Raw genomic sequence first — 13,291 nt, forward strand, 5'->3', positions numbered from 1 at the left:
AATGAGCAGGCGTGCCATTTTTTTCACATTCAGCTTAAGTAATGTTCAGAACATTCCCTGGAAGCCATCTTAGGAAAGGAGCCTGACCTGGAAGAAAGGGTCGGGAGCTTAACAATAAGAAGAACCACAACAACAGACCTTTGCATAGCCCTTTATATTTTTGTGGGAATTGTGTTTAGTGAGGTAATTAACATACATTCTAAATTCAGTAACTGAACTCATATACAAGGTTATTTGACAAATTATTTCATTGTTCTTCACAGTTTTATAAAAGTCATTATGTTTCTTGGTTTGGAGAAGAAAAAACTGAGACTCAGAGTTTTAGGGACTTGCCAGTGGTTTCTCCCCTAAATAGACCCGCAAGCAGGTCAAAGCCTGATCTGGCTCACTGTCATGCAGATTTCAGTTAACAGGAAACCCAGTCTGAGCAGCCGCCCCTACCTGGCAGCACAAACTAAAGCCACCCCCACTCAAACCCCATCGCTCTTTATCTCATCTTTTATGGTCTTGGGCAACACAGCATTCATCCTTCCCATGGCTTACCGCTACATTGTGTTTACTTTCTATTTGCTCCCCCTGGAATATAAACTCTATGAAAGCAGGGTCGGGGTCAGTCTCATTCTACAATCTTTACCTATAAAATGTCCGGCAAGCAGTAGGCCTTCACTCAAGGTTTTTTGCAGAAGTGAACGAAGCCCAAATCCCCAAGCCTGTAGTCTCATCACTGGCAGAGGACGTTGGATGAAACCGGGCAGGACAGCGGAGCAATGCATTCCTGCGGTTTCTCCCCCTCCCACTGTTCCAGCTCTGAGATAACTGCTCATTTACAAGAGGTAATGTGGGCAGGGAATGAAAGAAAACAGGAATTAATTGGGGGACTTTATGGGAAACTCTTCCCAACAATGAAAAGTGGTTTTGGATTGAGTAATGCTGGGAAGATTGTAGGGTAACCGAGACGTACGGAGAAAGCAAACGGGATAGAAGCAGTATACCAAAAGGTCATTCGGGACTTATCTGGTTTACACTGAGTTTACGTTAATTCATTAAGTAATTTATTATCAGGTCCTACCTAAAACACACACTTTATCAAAATTTTCACTTTAAATATAACATCCTTAGAGTTTCTTTCCCATATCCTATATTCTTCTAGGATTTTTTTTTTTTTTTAACGTGTAAGAGTCAGGTGAATCTCCTTTGTGCACATATTGTTTCTGGTTTTTGTTTTGTTTTGTTTTGTTTTGTTTTGTTTTGTTTTGTTTTTCTTGCCACATCCAAAGATAAATAAGTTCTGGTTTAGGGCGCCTAGGTGGCTCAGTCAGTTAAGCATCTGACTTCAGCTCAGGTCATGATCTCACGGTTAGTGGGTTCAAACCCCACATCAGGCTGTGCTGACAGCTCAGAGCCTGGAGCCTTCTTCGGATTCTGTGTTTCCCTCTCTCTCTGCCCCTCCCTCACTTGTGCTCTCTCTGCCTCTCTCTGTCTCTCTCTGTCTGTCTCTCTCTCTGTCTGTCTGTCTCTCTCTCTCTCTCTCTCTCTCTCAAAAGTAAATATACTTAAAAATAAAATAAAATAAAAAAATAGAGACCTAAAGAGTGAGAAGGAACCAGATGAGCAAAGAGTGGAAAGAATATCTTTCCATGCAGAACAACATTCTTCCTTTCTTCTTTCCAATTTTGTGTTTTGGTAATCAGGGCACATAAAATCCCTTTATGTAGGGATTGTTGATTCCCTGGAACCTTCTTCCTCCTAAAACCAATCATGGTAATGCTATGCCCCTTCACCAGTGATTGGTTTCAGGGCGGGTGTGAAACTATATTCTGGCAAGTGGATATGATAGAAAGCTTCTGTAAGAGTTTTGCTTCTTTTTAAAGCAGAAAACTCGAAAGGAGAGCTTACTGTCACTGCCCCTTCCCTCTTCTCGCCTTCAGTGTAGAAGTGATGCCTGGAGTTGTGGCAGCTATTTTAAGACTATGAAGCAACAAGCAAACATGCTATGTGTCGCTGAATAAAAAAATGCAAACAAGATGTATCCTTGATGAACTTATTGAGTCATTGGACAGCCCTGAAATCTGCTGCCTGCCAGACTTTGTCTCATGTGAGGAAAAAAAAAGCACCATTCTTAAGTAACTTTAGATTTTTCTATTATTTTCAGCTGAAAACATTCCTGATGTAGCAAAGTAGTCGTGTGATCATATTTTAAAGATCTTTTCTTTTTTGTGTGTGTGTGTGGGGGGGGGGGTAGAGGGAGAGAGAATCCCAATCAGGTTCCATGCTGAGTCCCTAGTTCTATCTCACTGTTAGGGGGGTGGGGTGCTCTATCTCATCACTGTGACATTGGGAAGTGAGCCAAAATCAAGAGTCCAATGAAGCTTAACGAATTGAGCCACCCAGGCACTCCTTAAAGAAAGTCATTCTTAAGGAAGATCCTGCTGTTTGAGAGACCTTTTAAGGAAGCTCTCTATACAATATGGAAAATTGACCACTAACTAGACGTTACTATAAATTTTTTATGCTGAGTACAGTTCATGTGACAAATTCATAATCACACAGACATCAGATAAAGGGAGATTTATCACTGTAAGATGAGAACAAAGACTTTAGAACGTTTTCTCCTTAGATAGAGGTGTCTTTTGAAGAAGGCTTTTCTGAGAAAAAGCAGAGTTAAGTCTAGGTGGAATTGTCACATCAGACTCCATTCAGTCTTTTCTTTACGCTAACTGGTTACCTGTTAGGGCAATAATTCTCAAAGTCCTTCTGTAATAAAAAGATTATGATATTTGATATTCTATGGCTCATTCTATTCTATTTTACATAATTTCTGTGAGGATGAAATTCAGATACAGGATACAAATAAGCTTTCATTGCCATTGCCAAAAAAAAGCACATGGAAAACAAAGAAAGGTAATAAAATACATTAAGTCTGTTGATAAAGAGGATTATACCTGATGACCCTTAACAATAATGATACAGATGGAATGTGACAGGCAATCAGGCCTCCACATTTTTTTTAATATGATACATCAAGAGATTCTTCCCTCATAAAATCATCAATGCTGCTGACCATTTCAAAGGGAAAAAGAAATAAATCCTGAACTCTGGATCCTATTAAATCCCATCTGACTAAACTCACTATTCAATTCTCACTTCTAGGAGGCTTTGAGTCAAATCAAGTTCCATTGCTTTGAAATTTTATACCTCTATACCTAATGATACAGAGCTACCTAAAAAAATGTGTGTGGGATTTAAATAAAGAGGAATGAGTGGTAATGAGGAAATCACTCCAGCTAGAATAAGACCTATGCTTTAATCTGTCAATGGCAATCAATCAATCAATGTCAGATATTTTTTAAAACCTATTGTCATCTATTTCATATTTTTGCCATGAGATAATTGTTGAAATGTATTTCCTGGTTTTTGTTCAATATTGCATATCTTTCCACTCTGTTTTTTTCTCTATGAAATTGTTATATTATTAATAAGTATTTTCTAAAAGCTTTTAAAAAATTGTTTAAATAATTAAGTATAAATAATTAAGTATTACTTCTGGCTATAGTCCCATATTACTTATCTTATAGCAATAAATTCAACTTTTCTTTAACCTGCCTAATTGCTAAGGTACACTTTCTGAATGAGTCATAGTCCTATAGATACAAACAACAGAAATAGGCTCCAGTTGATTTACACAAAGAAAACACTGAAAGATATCAGCCCTCATTATCAGACAGTAAGGCTAAAGAACCAGACCCAAGGTATCCCTATTAGTCCAGGATCTGGGGATGACAGGAATAGTGTCATGGTGGCAAAAATCTAGACTCTCACTCCTGGATTAGATGAATTCCTACCATTTTCTGTCTTTAATCTTCCTCCAAGATTTAAGTTCCAGGCAATAAGTGTTTCATTAACCTATTTTCAATCATATACTCAAATATTGGTTAAGAAACTGTAGGCATCCTGGAGTACAATCCTACCAGGCTAAACTAATAATAATAGTAATAATAATTATAATTATAATTCCTCTAAAAGGAATGTGGTGTCAAGAAGGGGAAATGAGGGGCACCTTGATGGCTCATTCAGTTCAGTGTCTGACTATTGATTTCGGCCCAGGTCATGATGAGATTAAGCCACATGTTGGAGTCTGTGCTGACAGCTCAGAGCCTGCTTGGGATTCTCTCTCCCTCTCTCTCTGCCCCTCCCTCCCACTCATGCATGTGCACATGCGTGTGCACTTTCTTTCTCTCTCTCTCAAAATAAATAAACAAACATTTAAAAAATAAGAAGGGGAAATGAATGGTTGGCAGTCACAGATTTAAGATGCCCAACACACCATTCTTAACCATTTTCTGTAAACTGCCTTTCCTATTTTCAACTCATGGCTAAATGAAATAATTTTTTGCAGCCATTCTGAAAAATCAGAAAGCTCCTTATCATTTGCTTGATGGCCTCAGTCACTGAAGTACGGGAGGAGCTAAGTGGCTTTTATTCAAGCTGGAGTTCTGATCATGGAAAGCTCTAGGGTTCATGATACAGTCAGTTCACTAATGGAGTTTTCTCCCCATTGCTGAGTGGCGACACAACCAGTTGATTTGATGAAGTGGCTTGTTGTGCATTATGTTGAGTGTGAAAGGTATGAATGATGTCACCCAAAACAATATGATCAGCTATGCTTCATTCCTCTTTCATATCGCCAACTGGCCAGTCGTCACCGTGGACATGGCCTTCCTTCTCTTCTTTGCTGTCCTGTATTAATTCAGAATGTCCAGTTCATCCCACATTTTGATTCCCTCTGTTGCTTCCTTGTTCCTGCTGGTAACTTGCTTTCTCCACTTTGTTAATATCTACTCCTTCTCCTTCCTCTCCTCCTCTTCCTTCTTCTTCTTTAAGTAGGCTCCACACCCAACATAGGGCTTGAACTCATGACCCTGAGATCAAGAGTCACATGCTCTATGGACTGAGCCAGCTATGTGCCCCTTAACTATCTTCTTAGTAAGGAAATCCTGCCATCCTTTATTTTTATAGGGGGAACAGAAAACCTTAGAAAGGAGATGTGTGTGCCAAACACTAAACTCAGGAGAACGCTGGCCGGTTGTTTAACGGTTTCAGACTCATCAAGGAGCAGAATAGGAGAAATACTTTAAAAGGTAATTACATTCTTTGCTTAGGTTTTTGGCAGAGTTGACAGTATTGAGAAATAGTCAAATTCAACCTGTGGAATAGTTTTAAGAAAAAAATAAAAATTTTGATTACATATTGATTTTTCTTAGGATAAGGAGAATGAGGTAGCCTCTTGTTTTGTTGATGAGCCAATTTTCTTATCCAGTCTGTTCATTGATACGATTCTATTGCTGATTGCTAACCCAATTATTTCATAAATGGTTAAGTTAGATTTTCAGAGGAGTATACTTGAAAGTTATCAGAAATAATCTGGACAAGCTTCTCTTCATTTTCTTTCTCAGTTCAAGTGCTAAGAAATAGTCCTAACAATAGTTTGAGGCATCATTAGATATGTATCTTTGTTTGGGCAGAGCATGTATGATTTGGTCTGGGACTCTGAATTGCCCACAAATACTTCACTGAACTTTTCAGAGAGGTTAGCTCCCCTCAAAGCTGAAGCAAAAGTTCATGTCATACTACCTTTATTAGTATCCCTGCAATCCCAGAAAGAGAAAACAGAAGAATGAGGACAGAAAGATGGGAGAGCCAGTCCAAGGATGACCTACCAGGACAACCTTCCAGTTTTGCTTCTTCCAACACCCTGACAAAGCAGCCAAGCCATTCCCACCGGCCCCAGAGTCCCTGTATACCTACAACTCAGTACACTTTTCTCTCTCCATACTAGTCAATGACCATTTGTACTGCTCATGACACTGCCTACAGGGAGAATTTCCTTTCAAGCCTGTCCTTCCATCCCTGGGTGGGGCTGTAATGAGTAATCTATTTTTCTGCTGGCACTAATGTATGGTGAGAATTCATGTGTAAACTGGCCCTGTCATCTCTTCTTCTCTCACTTGGTCACAGGGGATCACTCCTTCTCTCTCACACCTCATGAGGCCCCAGATGTGAGTTGAGGGAAGTCCACTGTGGCAGGTGCCATGAGAGTTTGAAATACATGGATGTGTAATTTATTTGTGCCTTCTGGGCATGTTCAGGCTGGACCCCAATTTTTCATTTCTATCATAAGTCTGCTGATACAGCTACCAAACTTATCACTCATTGTGTCTGATAATAGCATAACAGCAGTTCTAGTTGTTTAGTCACCTGACGTTCCGTGATCGGGCACACAATTTCGACCAGCATCTAGTAAAACATCCAAAACCAACTTAATACCATTTGAGACCACTGTTGTTATCTCCTCTTCCTGAACCTCCTAAGTTGTATTGGCTGTGCCCACTTCAAAGCCTGATTCTCCAGCCTTTCTCCTAAACAATGAGTACCTGAATCCTTCTAGCAAATTCCTTTTATTTAAATTAAGCAGTCTGCTTTTGTTTCTTGCAACCAAAAATCTCTGATATATGAAAATTGTGTACTGGTCAGGCAGGTTAGGTAGTTATGTAGTGGTTAGTTCCTTTGTTCTGAATTATGTATTTTCACATTAGCATATGTTATCATCATGACATTATTTATTGATCTGCTACAGCAAAACATAAGAAAACTGAGTTCCCATTGTGCCAAAGAGAAAAAGCAACTTGGGTCTCGTGCCTCTACAATAAAGCAAAGTAAAACAACAACACTGCTTACATCTAATTTGATCCTAGGCTTCCTTCTGTGGTTATTTCACATCCAATTCACACAACATTCAATGCTATGCATTTAACTAACCTAAGTGTGAAACTACATATCCACTCCTGAAATTCTGTTAATTTCATATAAAAGAATCAATTACAGGGGCGCCTGGGTGGCTCACTCATTTGAGCAACTGACTCTTGATTTCAGCTTAAGTCATTATCTCATGGTTCGTGAGTTCAAGCCCCACATTGGGCTCCACCACTGACAATGCAGAGCCTGCTTGGGATTCTCTTTCTCTCTCACTCTCTCTCTCTGCCTCTCCCCTGCTTTTGTGTGTGTGCACTCTATCTCTCTCTCTCTCCCTCTCTCAAAATAAATAAATAAACTTTAAAAAAAAAGAATCAATTACAGGGATTTTTTATGCTTTAGTGATAATTATATTTTTTGTAGCTACTTAGATTAGGACATTAAAACTGAAAAAATATCAATATCATTCTTAAACTCCTTTTTCCTCAAAACACCTTCCTGTAAACTAGTCAAAGAGATAGCTAGGTTGCTGGAGAACAGAAGTGAGAGGAGCACTTTTCAATGCATTCCTTTGAGGCTTTAAAATTTGCCATTATGTTGGGGCACCTGGCTGGCTCAGTCGGTTAACTCACAGTTTGTGAGTTTGAGCCCCGTATTGGGCTCTGTGCTGACTGCTCAGAGTCTGGAGCCTGCTTCAGATTCTGTGTCTCCCTCTCTTCTGACCCTCTCCCATTCATGCTCTGTCTGTCTCTCTGTCTCAAAAATAAATACACATTAAAAAAATTATAATAAAATAAAAATAAATAAAATTTGGCATTATGTTAACAGATGCCAATTCAAAACATAAAATAAAACCATCAGCTTTCAGAAAAGCAAGTAAATAATCCAATAAACTGTGTTGATGTATCTTTGTATGAAAGAATAATAAATATTTGGTAAAAATTATGTTTTTAGGCAACACTAAATGATAACATTTAGGGATGTACACTGGGTGGTAAAAATACAAACAAAAATAAAGAAATTATTACCATAAAAGTCATTGGGGCAATAAAATTTCAGCAGCAGTAGAGAAGGTTATGTTGAGGTAGAGAGAGGTGGCTGAGAAAGGTGGTTCCTACAAGAGTGCTTACCTTACACTAATTGATTCTTTTATACAGTTTTCTGTATCTGTGTTATATTTCACAATATAAAACATTCTCAAGAAAACTCTTGTTTTTTGAAGGATTTTTTAATGGGTTGGGAAAATGCTCACAATATAAAATTCAGTGGAAAAAGGGCAGGTACACAATTCTGTAGATTCCAGGTATGCACATGCACAGTGGATATTTGCAGAAATAGACATTACAATAACTATACCAAATGTGAATTGTATTTCGTTTTTTTCTTATTTCATATAGCTGCTCTCTTGGCTTAAATGTACAACATCATAATTTGTAAGATAATATTACAGAGATGAGGTGATAAATCTAACTTGCCAGGTAAGCACTGTGTTAACCCTTCTCCTTCTTCAGTGCCCATCAAGGTAGGCATTTAATGGGTTATAATCATAACATTTTAGAGCTAGAGAAAAATCATGAGATCATCTTCTCACATACCTCTATTTCTCAGAGGTAGAAACCAAACAGCAGATAGGCTAACTGAACTTGGCCACGGTCCAAGATTAGGTAGTCTTGGACCTGGGACAGGGCCCAGTTTCTCTCCTCCCTCTCACACTGATATATGCATTGCATGGAGGGTGAACACAAAGCCTTGCTCTTTAAGAAAAGTTTTACTGACTTTTCCCAGAACGTGAGTATTATGAGAATTATCATTGAGCAATATTACCAATAAAATGTAAATTTGTAATGCAACAGCAAATGCTGAAAATTAACATTGGAGAGATTTTATTTTTGAATTTTTTAAAGAAAGCAAGAACAATAACACATTCTGTGACTTCTAGAAGACCTGCTTGAATTCACTTATCTAACATGGTAATGGTAGCTTGTGACTGCAATAAAGTCCATCATTACTGCTTTTATTGCTATAAAAATGATAAAGCCTACACGGCAACTGCTTTCGATCATGCTTGTTTGGACAGGCTGCTTCTGACTTCCACCTCATTCGTACTTTAGCCCCACTTCTGTGCCATGTAGACCCAAGCAGTTTGTACAAACACCACATGACCTCAACTGTACCTCCCAGAGAGAAGAAAAAAATAAATAAATAAAAGAGACAAACTACTAATAGATAAATAAATAAATAAATAAAAAAGACAAATGCTAATTGTGACTCTTTCACCTATTCTTCATTTTTTAAATTAGTTTTCAAAACGCTTCAAGTTTTAGTTCCTTAATATATAATATTCTAACTTTCCTCCCCACATTTTATTACTTTCTGAGAGATAATCTGTAACCTCTAACCTTCACTGAGCACCTACTACATGCCAGACACCATCCTCAGGGGTAGGAATATAGAAATAAATAAACGTCTCTTCCCTCAAGAAGCTCGTTATCTAGTGAAGAAGCAGCTACACAAATAAGCTGATGATGGCAACAAGATGTGGGTGGTACTATGTGGAAACCAGGGAATGTTCTGCTGATACTTAACACAAGTGGCTGGCTCCACATTTCTATCCCTCTGTATGACATCTTAGAGCCACAGAATGAAACCAAGTGAAGCCCTATGGGTCCCAATCCCCAGTTCCTGTCAAGCTTATATAAGCAAACAGCTTTTCTGTCTGAATGTAGAAAACAAACACTATACAAAAAAACACTAAATAAATCCCTCAGATAGAATTTCTAAGACTAGAGTGTAAAAAATATACATGTTTTATCTCTACCTTTCCACGAAGTGGACAGAGAACTAATTCCATAAAGAAGGGGACTGTGGAAGACATTGTAATACACTAACCATCATCCAGGTCATTCCTTATGAACAGATTCTCAATTTTATTTGGGGCAATAACGTGTACAGCCCATAGTACTTTGTAAGATAATTACTATTCCAGACCCTATTTCTGTTAAACATACCAATGTGGCACAGTTCTGCCAATGAGATTTCATGGAAATCTGTCAGGAGGCTTCTGAGACTTTTTCAATGCTTGTAAAAACAGCAATAGGAGAAGATCTTCCTTTTACTACTTCTTTCTGATTTGAAATCAGATGAGATGTTTGGAGCTGTGGCAACCATGGAGCAATGAGGTGGCAAGAATAAAGACAAAAGCCAGCATGCTAAGGACACAGAGAAGAAAGAATCTGTATCCTTGGTAACATTTTAGGGGGGTTGGACTGTGGACTGCCTGCCCTCAATTTCTGTTAGGTAAACATTACATGTGTCTATGAGTTAAGCCATTTTAAAATGTTTATTATGTTACTTGCTGCTGGAAGCATTGCTAATACAGATAAATATCTAACTTGTTCATCTCTCTAACTTTAGTACTAAGAACAGCGGCTGACATGTAGTAAGTGGTCAAAGAATAGTTATTGAAAGACTAAAGAATGAATGGATTTTAGATCAGGTACCAAGCACCATACCTAAACTTGTGGGTGATAAAGATATTGTACTTATTTTATATTGAATTTCTATCTTGAGTATAATTTCTCTAAAAATAAAATGTGCAATGCAAATTTGTTTGCCTTACACTGCTTTATCCTTGCTAAAAAAAGCTCAAATTTTTTTATCCTTCAGCACATTATCCAAGGGAGGACAGACCCTTCTTTGGTCCCAGGAAAATCAGTCTTGTTTGATTCAAGCCAATTGTGCTAGTCTCATATCCTTTGCCTATGCCTGGGCGTCGGAGACACCTGGAGCCAATGGGGCTGTTGAGTTTGTGCTGAAAAATCAGCTGATAGCCTTATGGGGTTTCCCTTGTGCATAACAGTTGATTTTCTCTTGCTGCTCTTAAGATTCTGTCTTTATCTGGAATCTTTGACATTTTAATTATATGTATCTTGGTGTGGACCTCCTTGGGTTTGGGGTTTTTTGGGGGGTTTCCTTGTTTTTTCTTTTTATAGTATTTCTGCACTACCTGGACCTGGATTTGGTTTACTTCCCCAGGTTAGGGAAGTTTTTAGCTATTATTTCTTCAAATGATTTCTGCTACTTTCTCTCTCTCTTCTCTCTCTCTTCCTTCTGGAACCCCTATAAGGACAATGTTAGTAGACTTGATTTTGTCCCAGAGATCTTTTAATCTATCTTCATTTTCTTAATTCTTTTCTCTTCTCGTTGTTTAGCTTGGTTGTTTTCCAATACCCTGTCTTTCAGATCACTGGTCCATTCTTCTGCATCTTCTAATCTGTTGTTGATTCCGTCTCATGTATTTTCCATTTCAATTATTGTATTCTTCAACCCTGAGTATCTTTATGATCATTATTTTGAAGCTTTTCTCAGGTAGATTGTTTATCTTCATTTTGTTGAGTTCTTTTTCTGGACTTTTGTTTTGTTCTTTCATTTGGAGCACAGTCTTCTTATTTTGATTGACTTTCTGTGTTTGTTTCTATGAATTAAATGGAAAAGCACTTTTTCCTGTCTCAAAGGAATAGCTTTGTTAGGCATTTCCTTGGGTAGACTGCATATTCCTGGCTTTGGCTGGCTAGCTCGAGCTATAACAGGCACAGGCTAAGGATCACAGGGCACTCTACACAGAGATGCCCTGGCAAGACAGATGAAGCTGAAGCAGGTACAGGCTAGAGCAAGGGGAGATCTCAGGGTATTCCATGCAGAGGGGTCCCTGGCAGGATGACTGAAACTGAAATAGGTGCAGACTGGATGGGCCTGGGGTGCTCCAAAGAGGGTTATCCTAGCAGGACACCTGGAGCTGAGATATAGGGGCATGGGGGTATGAGATACAGAGGGTATAGGGAGACTGGTAGGATAGCTAGAGCTGCAGTGGGCGGGTGATAGGAGGTTGCAGGGCACTCCATACAGAGGGTGCCCTGGTGGAGCTGAAGCAGATGTGGGCTAGGTATGTCTCAGGGTGCTTTGCACCTGTTGCCTTGGCCAGACAACTGGAGCTCCAGGGGTACTGTCCAGGGGTGTTCTGGTATGCACCATGCTAGGACCACCTTAGTGTTATGGCTGGAGCTTGGGCAGGTGTGTGGCCCTGGGGCGCCAGCTGGGGTGATATGGGCTAGGGGCCCAGGACTCACTGAAGTGACAGGCTGGCTAGGATGCCCGGGCCCTGGTTCTGTCTATGCTATCAAGGTGGAGAAGTAGCATAAACAATGGTGCTCACCAGTCCCTCTGACTCTCAAGAGCAGTCCTCATGTCCCCTGCCATTTTAGACACTCAAGGGCTGGTGAGACCTTTAAATCATGGCTCTTTTTCTGTGCCCCAAGGAAGATGAATCTGCAAAGAGATTCCTCCATTACCATCTTGGACCCAAATTTTGTTTCTTCATACTGAAATGTCTTTTCTGCAAATTGTCACAGCAGTGGAAATGTCACTTTACTTCTAGGTAAACCACTGAATCATTAATCTTGTCCTTAGTCACTCAGTATCCCTAGTATTGTTGTAACTAATTAAGTGAAGAACTTCGGTTGAATAATATTTATAATATAATATAATATAATATAATATAATATAATATAATATAATATATATAATTTATTTTAATAGTATTCTTGAGAAGATTGATCTTAGACACTTGATCTTAGACAAAAGGCCGAGGAGCGATGAGAGAAGTATTGATAAATGTGTAGAGATTCTGTAAAATGTTGAAAAGTTTAAGCAACAAAGTAACATTAAGTTGTGACATTTATAAAACATGGTATTTACTTGTTTGTTGATGTATTCATTCACATGCAGATGCTCTCGCTAGAAAAGCAGAGGGATAGGCAGACATAAGAAAGATTAAAAACCCTCACAAACTAGGCAGAGACAAGAAGCTGAATAAAACTGGAGCCAAAAAACAAAACAAAACAAAACAAAACAAAACACTATGAAATTGAAGGAAGGAAGAGAGCCTTAGTTCATAATATGTTGTATGATTTAGATTTTTACTCAAGTGAGATATTAGAGAATCACAGGTTAACCACCTAAATGTGATAATTTTCAAATAACTTAGAAAAAGTATGGTTTGATTTATTCTAAGAATTGCTATCATTAACAAAATTTTATCTTTGAAGAATAAATCATAATAATACTGTTTTTTTCATACAGTAAATATTCCTTCTATTTATTCTTATTGATCCTATTGGAAACCTTGTTTTTTATTGCCTTGTTTAAAATCTAAACCATCAATAAGATAGCAAAGCATATGTTAATGACACTTAAACCTTTTGCAACCTTGAACAAGTAGAAGACTGGCAATAAGACTTTAATCTGTCAGCTCGGCAATTTTCTAAACCTGTCACTAAATTCTGTGAATCCACTTACCCAAAAGGTCAGCAGAAGTAAAGTCTTCATTGCACAAGTTGATACCAGTACTATGTCGTTTGCCAAGAACACTTAGTAAAATAAAGAATTCCATTGTTTCAATAGGTTGACCTAGCAACTTAGTCAGAAAGGTGGGTTTTTTTGGTTTTTGGTTTTAAGTCTATGTATTTATTTTGAGAGAGAGAGA

Source organism: Panthera tigris, chromosome B2 (genome assembly GCF_018350195.1).
Source record: "Panthera tigris isolate Pti1 chromosome B2, P.tigris_Pti1_mat1.1, whole genome shotgun sequence".
Lineage (NCBI taxonomy): Eukaryota > Metazoa > Chordata > Mammalia > Carnivora > Felidae > Panthera > Panthera tigris.